Source organism: Grampus griseus (assembly GCF_964374135.1).
Source record: "Grampus griseus genome assembly, chromosome: 10".
Classification (NCBI taxonomy): Eukaryota; Metazoa; Chordata; class Mammalia; order Artiodactyla; family Delphinidae; genus Grampus; species Grampus griseus.
Window position 1 is genome coordinate 19,111,911 of NC_139004.1, and position 24,872 is coordinate 19,136,782.

Below are 24,872 nucleotides of genomic sequence, written 5' to 3' on the forward strand. Positions count from 1 at the left end.
TATGGATTCTTCAGGAAGGAAGGAACGGAGGGAGGGAGGAAGAAAGGAAGAGGGAAAGAAAGATAGAGAGAGAGAGAGAGAGAGAGAGAGAAAGAAAGAGAGAGAGAGAGAAAGAGAGAGAGAGAGAGAGAGAGAAAGAAAGAAAGAAAGAAAGAAAGAAAGAAAGAAAGAAAGAAAGAAAGAAAGAAAGAAAGAAAGAAAGAAAGAAAGAAAAAGAAAGAAAGAAAGAAAGGGGAATGAAGGAAGGAAGGAAGCTTTCCCTTCACCCACACATGGACCACATTAGGCAAGCAGCACACACATTTATCCAGGAGATTGACGTTACAGCCACAAGGGATTCATTCACAAGGGGAAACTACAACCCTCAAAGAGGCAAAAATTATGAGTACATCAGGCTTAGCAGTAAAGCCTCGTGCATTTGCAGGTCTATCTGTCCTACCATCTCCCACCCCAACCTCCCCGCACCTTTTTATGTATTTCATGGTCTTTTGTAGAACTAATCAACTGCTGGATGAGGTGTGAATTTGGGCTCCTTTGCTTGTATCTGGCAAGACTGCTTCCCCTACCCTGACAAATTAATTACCTGTGAATACGTCCTAGCAGCCCCATTCTCTCTTAGATGAAAGAACAGTGGGTACCCTGTCCGTGCTCACCATTTCAAAACAAGAGCATAATAAATGAAGTGATCAAAACACAAGGCTCTGACCTGGAGCCAAGGACAGAGAGCCTGCTGAGGGTTCTTTTCGACATTGTTTTCCTCAGCATCAAGTACCACAGAGCACAAGTCCGAGGAATGCCAGCAGAATAGATTTAATATTGCCACGCGGGAGGAAGGAAAAGCCACAGGGGCAAAGGAGCTGTTAGAAGGAGAGAGGCCCCTAGTAACTGGGAGGCTCAGCCTGGAAAGTTCTCCCGGAGAGCGAGAGCTTTTAAAAGATGGAGGAGAAAGAGAAGGTGAAGCAGGAGAAGCTGCCTACCCTAATGGGAGATAGAACAAGGGGAGGCCCCACCTGCACAGGGTGTCAGAGCTGGTTCTGCGAACACCAGCTCCCTGTGTTCTATTAGCACTTAGGGCTACATTTTCATTATATTTGCAGGAGCTTGCTTCCAAGTTACCTTGCAATTTCTCCTTAATTGTTCCACCTAGATCTGAGCCTCCAGCTGGTTTTAAATGTCTCAAGGGCAGGAACCAAGGTGGCCATTTCATTTATAACTTTCTACAGGGCTGGGCAGCAAAAGAACATTTGTATAATGCTTTCTAGCTTACAGATGGCTTCTTGTACATCAGCACATTTGTTCTTCATCATAACCCTGAGAGGTGGGAACTCTTATTATCCTTATTTTATGTGGTCAGTGCACACATGAATGCTGCTTTATCTGTGGATGATTAGTCCATTTTGTTAAGAGGCTAATATATATATATATATACTTTATATACTGGGTACCTATAACATACATAGAGAGAAGAGGAAAACATGCACAATTTTGTGAAAGACAAACTATATACAAGTTAAAGGCTTGGAGAATTTTAAATAGAGGCTTTAGTTTTGAATACCTCCCAGGAGTATAAAAGGATGTGACAAAAAAATGAGATTACATAAGATAGGCCTTGGTCTTCAAGTACATCCAGCTGAGAGGCTTGCAGAATTCCCTGGAAGAGAAGTTCTTTATCTGTCAGCACAACGGGTTCTCCAAACCTTGTGGACACCAAGCACCATCTACAGCTGAATAAGTAGTATGTCTTATACATACATACCCATTTTATAAGTGATGCAATCATACTCAAGAATTATTTCACTCACAGTAGCCTTTTATCATATATGTATTCTCAAACAACAATTCCTAGAAGAATAACTGCTTTCACATGAGAGCCATCATATGGGGTCTTCACACAGTAGATGGTCTTACTGCCCAAGAGCCGGTGTAATATCTTGGAATGGACCCTGGGTTCCTGAGCCCCAGATGACCCTCGGGACAAGTGTGAACAGCTCAGATGCCATACTGGAGAACATACCATAAGCATCAGCTACTGCTGAATGATGCTTGACCTCCTTAATCAAAGGTCTCTTCAGATCTCATCTGTGCTTTGTTCTAAAGAGACTTCAATCAGGGAAAAGGGCTCATCTAAGGAGAGAAACAGTAAAGAGAGACGATGGCTCATCACCATCACGATCATCTTCACTTGTCCCAGCTGATCCTATTTGGAAATCCAGGAAATGCTCTGAAAGAAATCAGAAATCCATCTTTGTCTTCCTCGTCAACAGTGTCATTATCATCATCACTTCCCCCAGAATAAAGCTATGCATTCAATATGATTTCAATAAAAGCCCGGTAAATTTCTTCACGAAACATTCAAACTGATTCTCTAATTCATTTGGAAGAGCAAATGGGCAAGAAGAGCCAAGATAATTTTATAAAAGGGCAGAATTGGAACCAGCCCTCCCACATGTCAAGACATTAAACACTATAGCAATTATATAGTATCAGTGTCTGAACAAATGGATTATTTGAAGAGAATCAAAAATAAAACAGAGCTCTGTATATGTAGGAATTTATTTGATAAAGATGACACTGTAAATCTATGAAGAAAAAGATTATTCAGTAAGTGATGTTGGGAATAATGGACTTTTTTTGAAGCAAAAAACATTTTTTCATATGGAGATTCTATATGAATTAAAGAACTAAATATAAAAAATATACATATAGCTATAAAAGTGCTAAAAAAAATTAGGGAATATCTCTGTGACTCTGAGGATAGGGAAAGTTCTCCTTAAACAAGATGCAAAAAAAGTGTAAAAACAAACACAAAATCACAAAGAGAATGATAAATATAGGCACATCAAAATTTAAACTATTTATCAAATGACATCATAGACTAATTGAAACATATGGAAAAATTGGAAGAAAATATTTGCAACATAGAGTACAAAGGATCAGTATCCCCTATTAATAGTAGAAAAATGGGCAACATATATTACCAGGCAGTTCACAGAAAAGGAAATATAAATGTCCAATAAAGATGTGAAAGGCTACTCAATCCCACTGGTCATTAGCACATTAAAACCACAAATGATGTATCTTTTCTTTTTTTATCCACAAGATTAGCAAAACTGTTAAAAGTGTTGACAAGTCTGACAAGAGGATAGGGAAAAGAACTACTCTTGTGTGTTGTGGTTTGAAATCTAAACTGGTAGAGTCATTTTGCTGGTCATTGTGCAGAAGTAGTTGAAGCTAAAACTGTGTGCACCTTATGATCCTACATATCTAATTCCTGATGGCTTCCCCTAGAGAAATACTTGCACAAGAGAGCTGGAAAGGTATTTATTGCAACAGTGCTTTTGTAAGTGAAACACTAGAATTTACCTAGATATCCATCAATAGGGAAATGGCTTTAAAACACATCGTGCACACTTAATAAGGGACTCTGCAGTAGTTAAAAATAATAAAGTTATTTTACATCTATTAACTTGGATAGATTTTGAAAACATAGTGAGTAGGAAAAAAAGCTGTGGAATAATACTATTGATATGTACTATCTCTGGGGCAAAAAAAGAAATTTTATATATTTCAATACACAGCAAAAGACCAGGAAAGATACACCAAAAAATGGCAAGAGTAATTACCTCTCAATAGAGGGGTAGAAGGATAAGAAGGAAAATTTTTTTCAAGCCAGCACTGGCAGACTCCATCACACAGAAGACTCTGACTGGATTCTTTTCCTAGGTAAGGTAAGCCCAAAGGCATAAAGACAAACAGCAACTGAATTATCTATCTGTTCACTGAAGCTGGCAGTTGACTCAAGCAACTAAAGCAGTGAAAGGAGGAGTTTGAGGAGGAGAGGAAGCCAATGAGAAACTTGTGATGATCTCCTCTGAGGACTTTTAAATCAGGCAGGTTATGTTCATTTGATTTAAGTGATTTGCAATGTTGTAATATAAATTCCCTCTGTAACTCTGAAGCTCTTGGTACGAGCAGGCTCCCTCTCAACCCTGTGGAGACAGTATTCTTGGGAGCAAAAGCACACCAGAGGGTTTCTAGCATGGAATAATATTCATTAATTCAACAGGGTGCTGAGGCTGAGACAATCCCAATAAACTGGATGAATTCAGTAGAAGCAAGAAAATAGAGTTAATGAAGGAAAACAATCCATCTCATCCTATTCAATCAAAAGCCTCCCAAAGAGACTGGGAGCATCCCACTGCCAGAAGAATAAAGGTTCAAGTGAATTCCATTTGACTTTCAAAAGCCAGTGTGACCCCAGTGAACATCTGTATTACAGAGTCAAATTAAATTGCTTTCTTTCACGTTTTGCCTTTATGTGTCATGTCTTAGACACCAAAAAATAAAATAAAATGAAATAAAAATAGGGCAGACTGGAAGAGTCAGTCCCAGTGTCAGTTGATGTGAGCCTAGTAGAAAATAAAGTTGGTCATGAGCGAAGTATGTGGCCAAGAAATCTTAAGTAGAACGACAGATCTGAACCAAAGTCCAGAAGGCAAGCATGGGTGAGGGAGGAATAGGAGGGAAGGGTTTTCCAAACAGGCAAGTAACGTTCTGTGTCTAGAAAGTCAATACAGTTGAGTAGGACAAACACTGAGTGAGCCAAAGATAAATGAGCAGCACCTCCAGGACCAGGGACTCAGCAGAAGCAGAAGGGAGAGGCTGGCATCCCAACAGATGGCTCAGAAGCTAAAGGGGCAGCTTTCCCCAGGTGGCTGGATGCTGATCATCAAAACAGCAGCAGAGGGCTTCCCTGGTGGCGCAGTGGTTGAGAGTCCGCCTGCCGATGCAGAGGACACGGGTTCGTGCCCTGGTCTGGGAAGATCCCACATGCCGCGGAGCAGCTGGGCCCGTGAGCCATGGCCGCTGCGCGTCCGGGGCCTGTGCTCCTCAATGGGAGAGGCCACAACAGTGAGAGGCCCACGTACCGCAAAAAAAAAAAAAAACCAGCAGCAGATGCTCTGTGCCCAGGCGTGGGGTCCCCTCCTCCACGTGGGTGAGCCAGGTTGTGGCTGAGGTCTGTTAGAAAGAGGTGGGATCACAGCCTGAGGCTACCTACAGCTGACAGTCTCCTCTGGTGGTTTTAATGATCTCTCAGCTCTGCTCGCAGGGCACGTGGTAACACTGTAGGCCACAACTTCTTTGATTCAACTACAGGCGGATGACCAGTCGTCATCTTTTGCCGTTTTTTTTTCGTCTCTGTGCGAAGCCAATTCTTAAGGAGAGGCTCCTGCCAGTTGAAGTTTAGTTCATCCCTTGTAATGAGCCTGCTGACTCTAACTGGGCAACTATCATTCACCTTTGGAGACCATAAAGGAAAACACAATATAACAGCTTTGGTGAGAGGACGGGAATATTTTAATGGAAAACTTGACCATCAACAAAATAAAAACCAGAAAGCATTAGTGAACACCAAATACCCCAGGAGCCCCATAGCAGCTGTAACGTAGACCAGGACTGTCACGTCTGGCTACGTGGAGTCCTTTTTGTCCCCCTTTGCACAGAGAACAATGAACTAAAGGAGCAACAGACCTATGAAAGGGCTGATTATTTTGAAACGCTTGCACATTTTTTTCCCATAGGAATAAATTCTTTTGGTCTTTCGCCCCATGCAGCTCAGAAGAGAAGGAGTTTGGCAATTAGCATGCCACTTGCACACTCGGAAAATCTCACACAGTCAGATACACCCTGGAATTCATCTTGGTGATTTTATTAAGTCTCACTCAGCTCTAAATTACTGATTCTGAGCTCAGAAATGGCACCACAGGGGGCTGAAAGAGGTCATTTGGATTCCCAGCGTTTCCACGTCCTCCTGAGTCTTCTGGCCAACACACCATTGCTGAGGAAATTAGGCAAGAATCTAAGGATCTAACCATTTCTCAAAGCCCTCACTTCTCCCCAGCCCCCTGACACCCCCCAGCTCTGACCCCTGTCCTTTCCTGGAGGTCTTCCCACATCCAATCTCACCCCTTCCCAACTTCCACATAGCAAGACAGAGTGATCATTCTAAAGAACAAATCTGATTATATGATTGCTCTGTTTAAAAGCAGGTTAAGGTCTGCTTAACATGATCTGGCCTCTGCTTTCATCTGTAGCTTTATCCTTCACCACTGTCCTCACCACATGTCCCCATGCTCCAGAGACATTAAATTTCAGGTCCTGGAGCACCCTTCCTCTCTTCAGTCTCTGGACCTTCCTACTTGCTGTGCCCTTGGGCTGAAACAATGACCCTCTTGCATCTTTGCCTAATTAAGTCTGATTCACTCCTTCCAGGTTGGATGCAGTTTACTCTGGGAAGCATGTCCTGATCCCAAGGCCTGAGTGAGGGACTCAGCAGTGCTGGCCAGCATCTGCCGCAGCCCTTATCACACACTCCTTTGTAATACGCTCTGATTGCTTGTCTGGTCGTCACGGCCACACTGTCAGCCAGAATTCAGCAAAGCCACAGGATACGTACATTACTTCACAGAGTACATGTACAATCAATATCTACTGACTATATAAATGAAAACAAGAAGCACTGAGTAAGTATAATACACTGCATCCGCATTATCTCAAGTAAATTAAAGAAAGATAGTAACACTTGCATAAAACCTTAACTTTTTTTCTGATTTTGTGTGTGTGTGCAAATCTCTGAGCCCATCACAAGTGTTAGATTAGGGGGCGGACAGGCAAGTGTTAGTTTGCAACCTCAGGAATTACCCCAGGTGAAGTCTGGCCCCCATGCAGAGGGGCAAAGAGAGACAGAAGAGACAGGCCATCCAGACTGGTAGGTGGTGGATTTAAAAGCAAGGGGACTCACCTGTGAGGCTTATCTAGGTGGCTGCAAGACCAGGAGATCTCTGCAACCCCCTCCCCACCAGAATCTTAAAAGCTTACATAGAACCCTTAACTGGGTTCAGTCACATATTCAGTCCAGATGTTGATTCAGTCAACCACACTCTCTGTAGGCTGTGTCCTTGAAAACAGCTCCCACTGTGGGAACAGTAGGCAGACCGTATATTCCAAGGATGGAGGAGGGGGTGTGATTGCCTGGCTCCAGCTCAAGGGTCAACTGGCAGGCACATCCTCTCGATGGCCTCCTCCAACAGCAAGCCATGAAAGTTGGGAGATCTGCACCTTGCCTAAAGTCCTCGTGCCAGGTCTTCCTAAAACCTGCGCTAGATGCCCTCCACTGCACAGGCAACCCATTACTGCATATGGGAGGAAAAAATCTGACTTCTGGCAAAGACAAGAGCCTCAATGGGTTCCTGTATGCAACATTTAGAGAGCAAAAGAAGTCACCATGCAATATATGATTATCTTCAGAGAATTTTTAGGTTGTCAACTTCAAATTCTTGGAAGAAAAATAATCACATTGCAGACAATTTCATTTGTTCATTTTTTTTTTTTTTTTTTTTTTGCTATACGCGGGCCTTTCACTGTTGTGGCCTCTCCCATTGCAGAGCACAGGCTCCGGACACGCAGGCTCAGCGGCCATGGCTCACAGGCCCAGCCACTCCACGGCATGTGGGATCCTCCCGGACCAGGACACGAACCCGTGTCCCCTGCATCGGCAGGCGGACTCTCAACCACTGCGCCACCAGGGAAGCACTGTCCATGTCATTTTTTAATGGGAATATATTAAGGTGAGAGGAGAAAATCTAAGAATCAAAGAAAGAACCATTTTCATGACACTATCTAGCATCAATCAAAGGGCAAATGCAGGGAGGAGGCCAGCTGAGGTAGGAGAGGGAAGCTGGCCAATAAGAGAGCCCAGCTCGTCTGTTTCTCTGCTCTCTTGAACTTGTTATTGCTGAACAGACCTTGATTCGAAAAAGTGCCACCCACATCCAGCAGCTGCTAAGAAGCCCTGACTAATTACCTAACTGTCAGAGAGACAGAATGAGAGGGAGAGAGAAGGAGAGAGAGAACCACAGTCAGTCGTTCCTAACTGCCTCCAAGGGAACAGCACAGTTTTAAGGGTTTGAAAGCATTTGGTGGTAACAGCCCTTCCTCATCTGTCCTCCTTACAAAACAGTCTACAAAAGTTTCTTAGCAGCAAGAAATCAACAGCAAGACATTAAGCACCCATTATGTTCCTGGCCTTGTGTTTGGTGTAGTCCAGTATTTAAGGAAAGTATAATAGGCAGAGCCTCTGCCCTCAAAGAATCTGAAATCTCACTGGAGAGCAAACGCACATGGAAAAGAGGAAGGTACACCACGGACAGAGAGCTTTGTTGAAAACAAAAACATTGAAGTCCAACTTGCCAAACCACAATGAAATACCATTTCACAACCACTAGAAGGACTAAAATCAAAAAGGCTCAGAACACCCAGTTGGTACTCTCTTACACTGCTGGTGGGACTGTAAAATGGTGCAACCACTTTGGAAATCTGTTTGGTGGTTTCTGATAAAACTAAACATATACTTAACCCAAAGATCCCACTGTGGTACACAAAAGACATGAAAATATATGTCCACCAAAAGGCTTGTATGAGAATGTTTATAGCGTTCTTACTCATAAGTAGTCAAAGCTGGAAACAACCTCAAATGCCCACTAACAGGAGAATGGATAAATCGTGGTATATCTTTACAATGGAATGCAACCCAGTGATTAAACATAGTTATCTACTGATATATGAATGAATCTCAAAATATTATGTTGAATGAAAGAAACCAAACACAAATGAGTGTATACTGTATGATTCCATTTATATGAAACCCAAATACAGGAAAAATGAATACATTGTGAGAGAAATCAGAAAGCTGTGGAGAGTACAAGTTACCAAAAAGATGCAGAGAACTTTCTGAGGGGGATGGAAATTTTACATATCTTATTTTGGGTGGTAACTATATAAGTGTATGTAACTGTCAATATTCATCAAATTTGTCTTAAATCCATGTTTTATTTTATGTTAATTATTTATCAATTAAAAAAAAGAAAAAAGCCTAATTTGCCAATTTGGCAAAAGGAGCCCTATTCAGAGTTGCCAGATCTTCCTGGTCTGTATACTTTACTACCAAGTCCTTCCTTCTTAAACCTTTTATATGCCCCAAACCTCCCAGAAAAGGGACTTGTCAACATCTCCAGGTTTTGAGAATAGATACGGTCTTTGGGGAAGACAGATATTATTATTCCATTTTACAATAGGAAACAGAAGCTCAGAGAAGTTAAGCAACTCTCCCAGTGTCACCCAGCTGGTAAATGACAGAACCAATATTCAATGTCAGACTACCTGTCTTTAAAGTTGATGTCCTTTTCAATACCCCTATGACATCATTCTATAGGGTAGATACTTCCCAAAAATTCAGTACCAAGATTCTGCATCTGGTGTTCCAAAAGAAGGAGGAAATTTTATGACCCATGGAGTTTCTCAGGGAAGGGGAGATTAATACCCATTAACAAGGAATAAGAGGAGATTTACTCAAGAACAAGGAAAAGCAAACCCTTGCAATGTGTCTAACAAACAAATCTTAACCTCCAAAAGACATAAAGACCTCCTACAACTCAGTGAAGAAAAGCCATTGAAGAATGGCTGAAAGATCTGAAATAGCAATTTACAGAAGAAATAAAAAAGCCAGGGGCTTCCCTGGTGGCACAGTGGTTGAGAATCCGCCTGCCGATGCAGGTGACGTGGGTTCGTGCCCCAGTCTGGGAAGATCCCACATGCCGTGGAGCAGCTGGGCCCATGAGCCATGGCCGCTGAGCCTGCACATTCGGAGCCTGTGCTCCGCAACAGGAGAGGCCACAACAGTGAGAGGCCCTTGTACCACAAAAAAAAAAAAAAAAAAAAAAAAAGCCAAAAAACATGCTCAATCTTTTTAACAATTAAAGAACCACAAGGTAAATAATGAAATATGAATTTTGTCCATAAGTCTGTCAAATGTTTTTAATCATTGATAACATCCTATGTTGGCAAGAATTTGGAGTATTCATATATGTAGTGTAAGAGAGTTAAATTGGTACAGCCTTCTGGGAAGACAACTTGGCAGTATCTATCAAAATATAAAACATAAATTCTCCCCAACTCACAATCCCACTTTCATTGTACAGAAATACAAATCCACAAAGACATATGTCCAAGGATTTTCATTAAAGCATTGTTTGCAATGAGAATAATTAGAAGCAATATAAATGCCCATGAAGGAGGAACTGATTAAATATATGACACTAAACCATAGTAAAATACTATGCAACTGTTAAAAAGAATCAAGTGGTCTTAAAGTAGCAAAGAAAGGGTTATACTTGTAAAGTTGTCTATGATAAATAACTAAGTGGAGGGGCTTCCCTGGTGGCGCAGTGGTTGAGAGTCCACCTGCCGATGCAGAGGACACAGGTTCGTGCCCCAGTCCGGGAAGATCCCACATGCCGCGGAGCGGCTGGGCCCGTGAGCCATGGCCGCTGAGCCTGCGTGTCCGGAGCCTGTGCTCCGCAACGGGAGAGGCCACAACAGTGAGAGGCCCGCATACCGCAAAATAAATAAATAAATAAGTGGAAAAAGCAAGCTGCACAGAATATAAGTAAAATGTTGCCATTTTTATTTTAGAGCAAAGTAGGCAGGAGCTAAACTATGCCCTGAGCAATGATTCCTCATTCACTAGACTTTCAGGTATTGAATACGATTATGTATTTGAGCATAGTAGGAACTCAAATACGATTTGAAATTTAATTTCAAGAATGGTAATTTAAGTAACCAGCAAAGAGGACAGATGCTGATTCTTGGCAGGAATCCTAGGAGTTGAGGCAAGGTCCCATCTTGATAATCCACTAAAATATAAATGACAGCAGTGTTTTTTGTTTCTTCAGTACATCAGAGTTTATGAAGTGCTTTCACATGTATTCTCTCATTTAATTTAATACTCTCATCAATTTCTTGAGGTTGGCATTGTCATCCTCATGCTGTGGCAAGGAAATCTTCCAGTAGATTAAATGAATAACACATGTCAACTCTAGAAAGCCACAGATCAAATCTGATCAATTCCCCCACAGGATCCCAGGCTCCTATCACAGTACATCACAAAAAGGGTGAGGGGGCACTCAAAAGTTTATTTGATGAATGTGTGAATGAGTGAGTGAAAGTGAGCAAATTTGCCCCCAAGGTCTTCGGTTTGTTGATTGAACCTCTTTCTGTTACCGACTCGGGGCCTTGGACTCTTGAACCAATAGAAATTGAGCAGAGGCCAGAAGAGGAATTCAGGCAAGGCTTTACTGGGACTCATGCTGCAGCGTAAGGGAGCGAAAACAAGTAACAGGTGCCCTTGCTCACTCCCCGAAGAGTGCGACCTAGTCCCTTTAATGGGATGAGGGTGGGGGCAGATCGATGGGTTAGGCAGGTGGGATGGGATGGCTTAGGTGCTCTGCTGACCCCTTTGGTGGTGCTGTGTGTGGGGATCACGTGCAGTACCCTGCTTTTGCTCCCAGCACCTCAGAAGTGGCTGTTGGGTTTTGGCCTTTTTGTATCTTATTGTTCATAATTTGCATGCAATTATTTTTAGTCCCTTGTAGTTTCTTTTTATTCTGTTGCTCGAGAAACGCTTATCTAGGTGTAAGTGCTCCAGTAAAGGGTCCCAGGTCCCGGACTATCTCATTTCCACTCGATGCCACCACGGCCAGGAGGTACGCAGGCAGGAAGTGATCAATATGAGACAAGAAGGTCTCAAGAACAGAAACCAAAATGTCCAGCAGCCTAATTCCCATCTCCTATAGTAGTGAGAGCCTCTAGGGCAGAAGGAATGGCTCCTAGTTCTGAGCGTCTGCGGCACAGGTTTAGCAATGCCAACAGATGCCAGCAGGGCAGTCTCTGGGGCTCTCCCATTACTGTGAGTTCTAGCTCCCACAAACTCCCTGATCTCTCTTGCATCAAAACATGGTGGAGTGCGGCAGAGACGTGACTTCGTATCTCTGCTCTGCCCCTCACTACCTTCATGGACTGAGGCAAATCATGTAACTTCTCTGAGCCTGTTTGTTCATCTGCAAAAGAGAGATGCTAATAGTTGCTACCCAGCAGGTATATGAAGGATTAATGGGATCATGAACAGCATCTGATACCTGGCAAACACTCAATAGTTTGCTATTAGTTTCTAATTATGACATGGTAGGAAAAACATCAAAGGTATGGCCACAGAAAATCTGCAGAGAACACAGGAAGCCAAGACGTATGTGTACAAATGTGTGTGTGTGCATGTGTATACATTCGTGTGTGTATGTGTGTGTTTAAGGAGAGTGGGGAGTCTGGGTCCTGAGCAGAGAAAGGGCTATTTTGAATAAGCTCTCTGAAGAGTGAGGTTCTCAAACTGTGTTAATGCCCTTTTGGAAAACCATTAAGACAGTTCTCAGGCCCAGACTAAAGGTTGGAGTCACCCCAGGCATCTCTCCCCTGCCTGAGTGGCCTCTCTAACATCCTTTCACACACATGGGTACAATCGGGGCTCCTGTAGAAAGAAGGCATTCTAATTGGAAGCTTGCTGTTCCATCATTCAGCCCCCCAAGTAGTAATGTTTTGTTACCTGATTATTGTAAAGAATGAAAGTGATGCCACAATTTGCTAAGCTTTTGTGATCCAATCGCATTTGTTAATCAAGAGTCTCTATTCCAACATGGTACCAAAGTGTTAGTCCTTCAAATTGCAGATGCCTCCATTAGGAATTTTTTTCAGTCTATAAACACTGGGGAAATGAAAAGAAATAGCTTTTCTGTTATCACTCTCATCTCCCACCAGAGATTCTTCACACTCCCGTTATTAACAGAGCAGTGCCAATCACAGGGACTCAGCTGTGTTTTTCCCACTGGCAATGTTGCCACGATACTCTGAGCAGGCTGCACCAGAGGGGCAGAGCCTGGGCTGGGCTGTCTCTCTCACTAAAACCCTCTAATACAAGATCTTAAGAAATATCATGGAGTAGCACAGGCAGCAAAGAGGAAGGGAAGACTTTTCAGAACAATCATGTGGCTCCCCACACCACACCAGCCCCTGCTCAAAAACTGAGCATCTTCCCAGCAAAACTGCCTCTGCTTTCTGTTTCTTTCCAAAAAATAAAAAAAGAGCAGCTGTGGTATACTCCTCACCAGCCTGCCAGAATTCTAATGAGCTCACATGGGGATAGCCTGCAAGGATTGGTGGAGGCCGCCCACGGCACTTAGATACATAGTAATGCAGAAAGCCATAGGGTTGCAGGGGGCAGTGAGGAGGGAGGGAGAGCTGGCTGAGTATTGCTAAGGTAAAAGGAAATCAGGTGGCCCCTTCCAGTAGTCTCTACATGAGCTGTCTGCTAGAGTCTCCAAGTAATATTCCTAAAAAGGCCAACACAGAAGTTTCTGTTTTGGGACACCAACACGTGTAGATCATTGTCCTAATGCTGAGTATATAAAAATGAGCATAGCACAGGTCTGGCCCTTGAGGAACTCGCAAGCTAATATTAAAAGGTCCTTGGAATTCCCTGGCAGTCCAGTGGTTAGGACGCCACACTTCCACCACAAGGGGCACGGGTTTGATCCCTGCTGGTGGTCGGGGAACTAAGATCCCGCATGCCGTGCGGCACAGCCAAAAAAGAAAAAAGAAAAAGAAGGTCCACCTGCTTACCTGTTGCTCAGATTTTAAAAAACAATGACAGAATATGATACTGTTACAGCTTGAACTGTGTTTCAGAAAAAGATATGTTCTAAGCCCCCAATACCTGTGAATGTGACCTTGTGTGGAAATAAGGTCACTGCAGATGTAATCAAGTTGAGATCAGATCAATTAAGGTGGGCTCCAGTCATTATAAGTGTCTTTATAAGAAGAAGAAAATACCAGTGAAGACACAGACACACATAGGGACAATGTTATATGATGAGAGAGGCAGAGATTAGAGTGATATAGCTGCAAGCCAAGGATTGCCAGCCATCACCAGAAACTAGGAAGAGCCAAGGAAGGATTCCATCCAGAGTCACAGAGGGAGCACGGCCCTGCTGACACCTTGATTTTGGATTTACAGTCTACAAAACTGTCAAAGACTAAATTTCTATTGCTTTATGCTGCCCAGTTTATGGTACTTTGTTACAGCAGCCCTAGGAAACTAATAAACTCACCATATACTGTTAAATGGAAAAAAAAATAGAAAACACAAAACTTTTATTCTCTCACTAGTGAGTTAGTATTTTTCACTATATGTTTACTGGCCCTCTTAGTTTCTTATGTGACTTATCTGTTCACACACTTCCAGGAAAGGTAATTCTTTTTTTTTAGTTTTATTTATTTATTTATGGCTGTGTTGGGTCTTCGTTTCTGTGTGAGGGCTTTCTCTAGTTGCAGCAAGTGGGGGCCACTCTTCATCACGGTGCGCGGGCCTTTCACTATCGCGGCCTCTCTTGTTGCGGAGCACAGGCTCCAGACGCGCAGGCTCAGTAATTGTGGCTCACGGGCCTAGTTGCTCCACGGCATGTGGGATCTTCCCAGACCAGGGCTCGATCCCGTGTCCCCTGCATTGGCAGGCAGATTCTCAACCACTGTGCCACCAGGGAAGCCCCAGGAAAGGTAATTCTTGAGTTTGAGAATTAGTCAGCTCTGGGTGCTCCAGGACTGACCGCTTGGCCAATCCCCTTGAGTCTCCTTTGCTCTACTCAGAGCAGGAACTCAATGCTGTGAGGGTTAAAAATCTCCCCTCCATTGCCCCTTAGTTCCCTTCCAACAGTTGGTCTGGCCACTGACCTGAGCTTCTTCTTTGGCACAGAACAGATTTAATGCAAAATCATTTAGCTTCAATTACTCCCAGTGTTTCAAACACATTTCCTGTTTCAGGACTACAGAATTAGTACAATAGCTTAGGAACATTAAACATTGCATAAATTGCCTGATCGGACTCTTACTGTTGTCAAGCTTTTGGCTGACCTTCCTTGGAATTTAAGATGGGTCCAACTGGGCAAGATGCATATTCCCTCCTGTCCCTTTCCTTCCTCACCCAAGCCCTCCACTCTCAAAACCCAACACTGTGAGGTGGGAATTCACAGGCATGAGAATCTGCAGACTTGCCCTCCTCCCTCCATGCCTCTCCCCATCTACAGCAAGCCTCAGACTCTCTCCCTCTCCAGAGGAGGCTGGCCACAGGGCAAGGCTGTTGATAGGGGGACAGGGCATGACCATTTTACAGGACACACTTTATGGCGTCAGTTGCTTACTAAGTAGCTTCAAACTATTCACCTTGCTAATATGTAGAGATTTCTAAATATAATCTGCAGTCATTACTGTATAATTTTTCACAAGTAACCTATTATCTTTTTTTATTATTATTATTTTTTTTTTGCGGTACGCGGGCCTCTCACTGTTGTGGCCTCTCCCATTGCAGAGCACAGGCTCCAGACACACAGGCTCAGCGGCCATGGCTCACGGACCCAGCCACTCCGCGGTATGTGGGATCTTCCCGGACCAGGGCACGAACCCGTGTTCCCTGCATCGGCAGGTGGACTCTCAACCACTGCGCCACCAGGGAAGCCCCCTATTACCTTTTTTAATCCCAAAATAATGAGTCTCAAATTGGGACTACTCAAAGTAGCTATCGAGTATAAACCCTGATTCTCTTATAGCCTTTATGTGTTGTTTTATGTACAAGCATGGTTTTATGTACATGTATGGGTTTCCATACCAGACTATGAGCTCTTAAGTTCAGGGTCATGATTGTTTTAATTGTGTATCTTCCTAGCTTGTACCTTGCATGGTACATGCTCAATACAGTCAATGTTTTCTTTTGTTTTTGTTTTTGAAAGATTGTCAAAAGCTTAATCTGAACATCTTCAGCCCCAAATTGGCACAGTATGGAGGGACATGTAAGAGAGAGGTACAGAAATAATCAGGATACCCTTATGGAATAGTAGTTGGAGCAGTTTAGACAAGGTCTCTCGTATGAGGTGACCTTTTAATTGAGCCTTGAAAGGTGACCATAATTTCATCAAATGGGAAGGGGAAATGATTCAGGAACCAGCACAAGATGGTGCACAAGCAAGTCTTTGGAAAACTGTAATTAGCCTGGTATGGCTGGAGCATAAGATGGAGAGAGGACCCAATGGAAATTTGCAAAAAGTTGCAAAGCATTTTTCCAAATTAGCCCTTGACCAATAATGAGCACAAACATTGTACTGTGGTTTCTTCCTTACTTTCAATCCAACCACTCTTTCTCTCATTCAGCAAGCACATTGAGTACCTATAGAATTTGGGGCACTCTGTTAAGATTCAGTATCTGCGTTAATCCCACCCCTACAGTAGATTATCCATGCTTCAGAAATGTTATATGGATGTTTAATGTAGTTTGCCTTAGCTCTGATCTTATAGGATAAGCTAGAGATTGCATCTTTAATTCCTTAATATCTTTCCACACAATCTGCATAAATGATTTATAGACACTGTTGTTTAATAAATGCTTTCAAATTGAGTTAAGCTAACTTTGAGAGGAAGGATAGTAAAAGGAAGAGGGTTAATAGGCAGAAAGAATAAATGTGAAAAGAAAAACATAGAAAGGAAAATATTAGTGCAAGGAAGGAAAATTAGAACTGAGAATAAAGGAGAATTAATTAAAAGATGTTAAAGAGCATAGAATCTTAGGTCTAGAAGGGATGAATCTGAGGTTTAGATGGATTTCTAGAAGCCACCACTTAAGGATACCTAAATTTTGTAGAAGGATAAACAGGCCTCTAACGTTCACTCTAATGTCAAGGTTCTAGGCAGCATACAGCAATATTACTTTGACTCATATTTGACTAGGCAACTGTAAGACTATTTAAATACCCCTCCCAAAGATGTGGCCCTTATGCCCACATTCTGAGCCATCTGGCAAAAGGTGGAATGGTAGTTACAGCAGCTGAAATAACTCCTCGGTATTGGGAAAATTAGGTTGATAGAATTTCAAAGAATTTTTTAAAAACCACAATACTCTTTCTTCGTTATTTCAAAACTAGAGTGTTCAAGTTCTGAGCCTGTGAAATCAGAGGACCCTGTCTGGATTGCATTATGTATCCACATGCATTATTTCTGACAGGCCAAGTTAACAACACTGTTTCTAACTTGTGCAAATCACACTGCTCTTCAAATTTGCTGCTTCCTGATAGAAGAAACATTCCTCCAAAGTCCTATCTGTCCATTATGGTCTTGGTGGGCATACGGGCATCATAATAGTGACACATACCTCTCCTGTACTGTTGTTATTACATCAGGTTCAAGGGGACCTTGGACAAAAGATGACTAATGACACCCCCTCCTCCTTCAGTGTGGCATAAATGAATCAGACACCACACCAGGAAGCAGTGGAAATAGAAGAAGACTATGAATCAGGAGGCGTGGGTCTTAGTTAAAGTTTTGTCTCTAGCTAGTGATGAACTCTTACAAAAGTCCCTCGTGGCATCATTGATGACCTCCTCTTTAAAATGTGTCCCCATTAAACTTTAATATTACTGACTCTTGACTAGTCCCCCCAATCTAATTGAATTGCTATTTATTGTGAAATAGGTTTTATATTTTCATTGTCTGAATATTTTGGAGAACGAAGTACTCTACCCAGGTACTTGGATACCTGCTGAGGAAAACCCAGCTTATGCTTCTTTGTCTCCATGACAGCAATTTAAAACAGAGAAAGCCTTCAGCACTGATTCCTCTGGAACTTAGAGAAGCTACTTCATATGAGGTCTGCCACTTAGTTAGATGGAATTTTTTAGGGCATGTGCATGCAACCAGCAAAGCTGGAGCCAAGGTAAGCTAGGAGAAAGAAGCTATTGCACACACTTAGTCATTTTACATTATAAAATCACGCTTCCATTTCTTCAAGAATTCAAGGCATTCATTAGACTACCAGGTTATACTATTAGACAGAACCCAGAATGGAAGAAATCCGTAGTCTTACTCCACAAGAGGCAGGGACATCATCAAGTTCTTTGATGTACTCTATTTATCTTACAAAACAGTATAAATACACTAATATTGTTACTGATGGTATTTATATTTGCCATGACAACAAAGAGGGAAGTCATCCAGCTTTAACCTAGAGAACATAAAACTTCAGAAGGCAGCTATCATCATGATTGCCAAGCATTTATTGAGCATGTACTAGGAACAGGAATTATAAAAATTTGAGAAGCTTCAAATCAAATTGGAAGAGGTAGGACATACGTAGAAAAAGAAAAAAAAAAAGAACCCAGAAGTAAAAACACTTAAATTTCTAGAGCTATGAGGGTCCACAGTGGGCATCTCACCAGTCTCATCTCTGAATTTTCTCCCTATAGTCACGAGTTTAAAAATCTCACTTATGTTTCAAGATCCAGGTCATTCGCAGACGTAGAGAATGGACTTGAGGACACAGCGATGGGGAAGGGTAAGCTGGGATGAAGTGAGAGAGTGGCATGGACATATATACACTATCAAATGTAAAACAGATAGTTAGGGCTTCCCTGGTGGCGCAGTGGTTGAGAGTTCGCCTGCCAATGCAGGCAACACGGGTTCGTGCCCCGGTCCGGGAAGATCCCACTTGCCGCAGAGCGGCTAGGCCCGTGAGCCATGGCTGCTGAGCCTGTGCGTCCAGAGCCTGTGCTCCACAACGGGAGAGGCCACAACAGTGAGAGGCCCACGTACCGCAAAAGAAATAAAAAATAAAAAAAACCAAAAAAACAGATAGCTAGTGGGAAGCAGCCGCATAGCACAGGGAGATCAGCTCTGTGCTTTATGACCACCTAGAGGGGTGGGAGGGAGAGGCAAGAGGGAGGAGATATGGGGATATATGTGTATGTATAGTTGATTCACTTTGTTATAAAGCAGAAACTATCACACCATCGTAAAGCAATTATATTCCATGTTAAAAAAAAAAAAGATCCAGGTCATTGACCATTGACCATACTTTTCCCAAAGGCTTCCCAGATCTATCCCATTTGTCCACATATCAGAAGTAATTTCTCAGCTCTTTTAACTCCAACAGCAGCTTACCTATTTCTCTCCTAGGGTGCCTTCTACCTTGCATCATAATTATTTATGTACATGTCTTATTTCCAGGGCCTGATTAGATTAGAAACCTCTGGGAGACAGAATCTTACATATCTGTGAACCTCAACATAACCTAGTAGAGAACATTGGCCATATAGGTAATACGTGTTTGAGGAGTGAATCATTCATTGTAACCTGCTCATTTGACAGTTTAAAGAAGTAAGAACTAGAGAAACTATTAAATATCTTGTCCAGGGTCACACTATCAGGGCTGATGTTCAACTGGGAAGCTCCAGTACGACCTTACAGGATGCCAGAATATTGAAACACATCTGTGTCAGTTCATAAGTAACTACTGATCCCAAGTGGCCTCCTGCTGTTCCAGAATATCCCTTGGAATCTCTTGGGTCCCTCATCCAGCATCTACAGAAGTGATAACCAGCAGAGCAGGGGACTTCCAAGACACTGCTAGTTCTGCTGCTGACATCCATCTGGATTGTTCCATGCTCCTGCTGAACCAGTTATTAATGTTTTGAATATCACCACGAGCATAAAATAGTGACTTACAGGGCTCTGACAAGAAACAAATGTCTTACTGCTCTCCCCAATACACTGATGCTAATTTAGCATATGATAAACTGAGTTCTACAGAACAGAATTCACAGCAATGAGTTCTCAGTGACTGGACTTTTTAAAAGGAGTTGAACCAGACCTCAATGTTGAAAAAATAAGAAGAAGCTGAATAAGCAGAGTTTTGGGAGGTCACTCTGAGCATGAAAATGAAATCACAGAATGGCTTAGGAGCAGATCTTTGGTATGTTCTGTGTTGGCTACATAATTTGCAGAACCTGGTATAAAATAAAAGTGAAGAGCCTCTGGTCCAAAAAGCAGGAAAAAGTCTTCTTCCTTTCTTGTGGGATCTCTCTCCCAACCTGTCGTGTGTTCTTTATTTGCTATTTAATGTTGTGCTCCCTTGAGCACAAGATAATCACAGAGCAAGTACATACCTTTGTAGGAGTCCAGGGCCCCAGTTATATACATATGACCTCAATTCTCCCAGTGTCCCCACCAAGCCCAGGCCAGAGAGAGCTGAATGAGTGGCTGGCAATCTGTCCTGAGAAGGTGGGTGGGGAAGCAGCAGTAGGTGGGACCACATGTAAACCAAGGCTCCAAACCCCCAGCACATGCTCCATTTTCCCATGAGACTTCACTTACAAAACACAAATCAAAATATAAAATTATTAAGAAGTTCAAGATGGCAACCACAGAGCAGCTTTCAAGTGCAGAGCCCCGTGTAACTGCACTGGCTGCATATGCCCATGAAAGTGGAGCTGGATGTGTCCAGAAGGCAGTGGACAACAGAGTCGGGTGGGAGTGTGGGGCCCGTGTAGGGGAGGAGTAGGACGAGGTGGGGCAGGAGAGGTGTAATCTGTAGGGAAAGCCCACAAGCCACGCATCGCAACACACATCTTAATTTCTATGTCCCACAAATCAGTTACTTTGGGGACCCAAATAAAATTAAGCAATAACAAAGTTTCTGGCTACCCCTTTAAGATCCTCCCCTTGACTTGCTTCTCCAAAACACTAAAAACGGTAGTCTAGAAGGAGAGGAGAGGAGAGGGAGGAGGGGGCAGAAAGCACACTTGAAGAAATAATAGCTGAGAACCTCCCAAATCTGGGGACAGATATGGATATCCAAATTCATGAAGCTCAAAGCTCACCAAACAAAATCAACTTACAGAGATCCTCTCCAAGACACATTATAATAGAACTATCAAAAATCAAAGACAAAGAGAGAATCTTAAAAGCAGCAAGAGAAAGCTTACAGGGAAACCCCCATAAGGCTATCAGAAATTTTTCAGCAGAAATCTTACAGGACAAGAGAGATGGGATAATATAGTCAAAGTGTTGAAAGAAACTGCCAACCAAGAATACCTTACCTGGCAAAGCTGTCCTTCAGAAACATTACAGCGATTAAAGAGATTAAAAACATTCCCAGACAAACAAAACTTGGGAAAATTTGTCACCCGCAGACCTACTTTACAAGAAATGCTGAAGGAGCTCTTTGAGCTGAAATGGAAGGACGCTAATTGATAACATGAAAATATGAAACACACTGGTAAAGGTAAGTATATAGTCAGAAAACTATAATAATGTAGTATGGTGGAGTGTTAACCACTTAACTCTAGTACAAAGGTTAACAGACAAAAGTGTTACAAATAACTATAGCTATACTAAGTTGTTAATGAATACACAATACAAAAAAGAGGTAAATTGTGACATGAAATAGGAGGGGAAATAGGACATACAAGGAGAGGAGGCAAAGGATAGATTTCGTGTGTAATCAGAATTAAGTTATCAGCATGTAATAGACTATTATATCTATAAAATGTTTTATGTAAACCTCATGACAACCACAAAGCAAAAACGTATAATAGATTCACAAAAATAAAGAGAAGGGAATCAAAGCATACCACTCTGGAAAATTATCAATTCACAAAGGAATGCAGCATGAAAGCAAGAAGTGAATGAGGGAATACAAAACAGCCAGAAAATAATAAGATGGCATTAGTTAGTCCTTACTTTCCAATAATTACTCTAAATGTAAACAGATCGAACTGTCTCTCCAAAGACAGCAAGTGGCTAGATGCATTCAAAAATAAGATCCAACTCTATGATGCCTGCAAGAGACTCACTTCAGCTTTAAGGACACACATAGGCTCAAAGTGAAGGGATGGTAAAAGATATTCCATACAAGTGGAAACCAAAAGAAAGCAGGAGTAGCTATACTTTTATTAGACTAAATAGCTGTTAAGTCAAGAACTGTAACAAGAGACAAAGAAGGTCATTATACATTGACAAGGGGTCAATTCATAAAAAAGATACAACAATCTTAAGTATACATGCACCCAACATCAGAGCACCTAAATATTTTAAGCAAATGGTAACAGATCTGAAAGGAGTATAAACAACAATACAATAATAGTAGGGGATTCAATACCCCACTTTCATCAATGGATAGATCATCCAGAGCAAAAGCAATAAGGAAACAATAGACTTAAACTATACTTTAGACCAGATAAACCTAACAGACATGTACAGAACATTCAACCCAACAACAGCAGACTACACATTCTTTTCAAGCACACATGGAACATTCTCCAGGATAAATCATATGTTAGACCACAAAAAAAGTCTTGGAAATTTAGGAAGACTGAAATCATACCAAGTATCTTTTCTGACTGAAATAGTATAAAACTAGAAATCAATAATTTAATATTATTATTAAATTATTATTAATAATAATAAATATGAAACTAGAAATCAAGAGAGAAGCTTGAAAATGTACAAATATATGGAAATTAAGTATCACACTTCTGAAAATACGAGTCAAAGAAGAAAACAAAAAGGAAAATCAAAAAATACCTTGAAACAAACAAAAATGGAAACAACATAAAACTGTGGAATGCAGCAAAAGCAGTTCTAAAAAAGAAGGTTATAGGGCTTCCCTGGTGGCGCAGTGGTTGAAAGTCCGCCTGCCGATGCAGGGGACGCAGGTTCGTGCCCCAGTCTGGGAAGATTCCACATGCAGCGGAGCGGCTGGGTCTGTGAGCCATGGCCGCTGAGCCTGTGCATCCGGAGCCTGTGCTCCGCAACGGGAGAGGCCACAACAGTGAGAGGCCCGCGAACCGCAAAAAAAAAAAAAGAAGGTTATAGTGATAAATTCTTACATTAAGAAAAAAGAAAGATCTCATATAAACAACTTAATTATCTCAAAGAATAGAGAAAGAATGACAAAATAAGACCGAAGTTAGCAGAAGGAAGGAAATAAAGATCATAGAATAAATAAAATAGAAACAACAACCAAAAAAAAACCAGAAAAGATCAACAAAACTAAGAGCTGGTTTTTGAAAAGATAAACAAAATTGACAAAACTTTACCTAGAATAATCAAGAAAAAAAAAGAGAAAACTCAAATAAATAAGATCAAAAGTTAAAGAGGAGACATTACAACTAATACAGCAGAAATACAAAGGATCTTAAGAGACTACTGTGAACAATTATAAGCCAACAAATTGGACAACCCAGAATAAATGGATAAATTCCTAGAAACATAAAACTTGCCAAGACTGGGGCTTCCCTGGTGGTGCAGTGGTTAAGAATCTGCCTGCCAATGCAGGGGACACGGGTTCGAGCCCTGGTCTGGGAAGATCCCACATGCCGCGGAGCAACTGGGTCCGTGAGCCACAATTACTGAGCCTGCGCGTCTGGAGCCCGTGCTCCGCAACAAGAGAGGCCACGATAGTGAGAGGCCCGCGCACCGCGATGAAGAGTGGCCCCCGCTTGCCACAACTGGAGAAAGCCCTCACACAGAAACGAAGACCCAACACAGCCATAAATAAATTAATTAATTAAAAAAAAAAACTTACCAAGACTGAATCACGAAGAAATAGAAAACCTGAACAGACCAATATGAGTAAGATTGAATTAGTGTTCAAAAACTTCCCAACAAAGAAAAGTCCATGACCAGATGGTTCCATTGGTGAATTCTACCAAACTTTTAAAGAATTAACACCAGTCCTTCTCAAACAGTTCAGAAAATTGAAGAGAACACTCCCAAACTCATTTTATGAGGCCAGCATTACCCTGATTCCAAAGCACAAGAAAAATATTACAGACCAGTATCTCTGATGCATAGAGATGCAAAAATTCTCAATAAAATATTACCAAACTAAATTCAACAGCACATTAAAAGGATCACACAAATTGATCAAGTGGGATTGTTAGCACTGGGACTCAAGAATGGTTCAACAAATGCAAATCAGTAAATGTGATGTACAACATCAACAGAATAAAAGACAAAAATCATATGATCATCTCAATAGATGCAGAAAAAGCTTTTGACAAAATTCAACATCATTTCATGATAAAAATTTCAACAAATTAGGTACTGAAGGAATGTACCTCAGCATGATAAAGGCCATACATGACAAGCCCAAAGCTAACATCATACTCAATGGTGAAAGGTTGAAAGCTTTTCCTCTAAGATCAGGAATAAGACAAGGGTGCCCACTCACCACTTCTAATCTACGTAGTACTGGAAGTCTTAGCCAAAATAATCAGGGAAGGGAGGGAGGGAGGGAGGGAGGGAGAAAGGGTATCCAAATTGGAAAGGAAGAAGTAAAGTTGTCTTTGTTTCTGAATGATATGATCTTACATAAAGTCCTAAATACTCCATCAAAACAAAAAAAAAAGAACTAATCAGTAAATTCAGTACAGTTTTAGGAGACAAAATTAACACACAAAAGTTAGTTGTGTTTGTATATAGGTATACCTCTCATTTTGTTGTACTCTGCTTTACTGCGTTTCACAGACATTACATTTTTTACAAACTGAAGGTCTGTGGCCACCCTGCATCAAGCAAGTCTATCAGCACCATTTTCCAACATTTGCTCACTTGGTGTCTCTGTGTCACACTTTGGTAATTCTTGCAATATTTCAAACTTTTTCATTATTATTATATGTGTTATGGTGATCTGTTATCAGTGATCTTTGATGTTACCATTACAAAAAGCTTATAACTTGCTGAAGGCTCAAATGATGGCTAGAATTTTTCAGCAATAAAGCATTTTTAAATTAAGGTATGTACATTTTTTAGATATAATGATATTGCACACTTAATACATTACAGTGTAAGGTACTTAATAAATTACAGTAACTTTTATATGCACTGAGAAACCAAAGAATTCATATGATTCCCACTATTGCAATATTCGCTTTGTTGTGGCAGGCTGGAACCAAATCCACAGTATCTCCAGTGTGGCTGTGTGCTAACAGTGTAATATCTGAAGGAGAAAAAAGTACTCCCTCCAGTCGCCTGCTCCACCCGAGCAAGGCTAAGTGCCGCTGCCGCTCCTGCCCACTGCACCCTCTGTCCACACTAATCTGCAAAGCAAA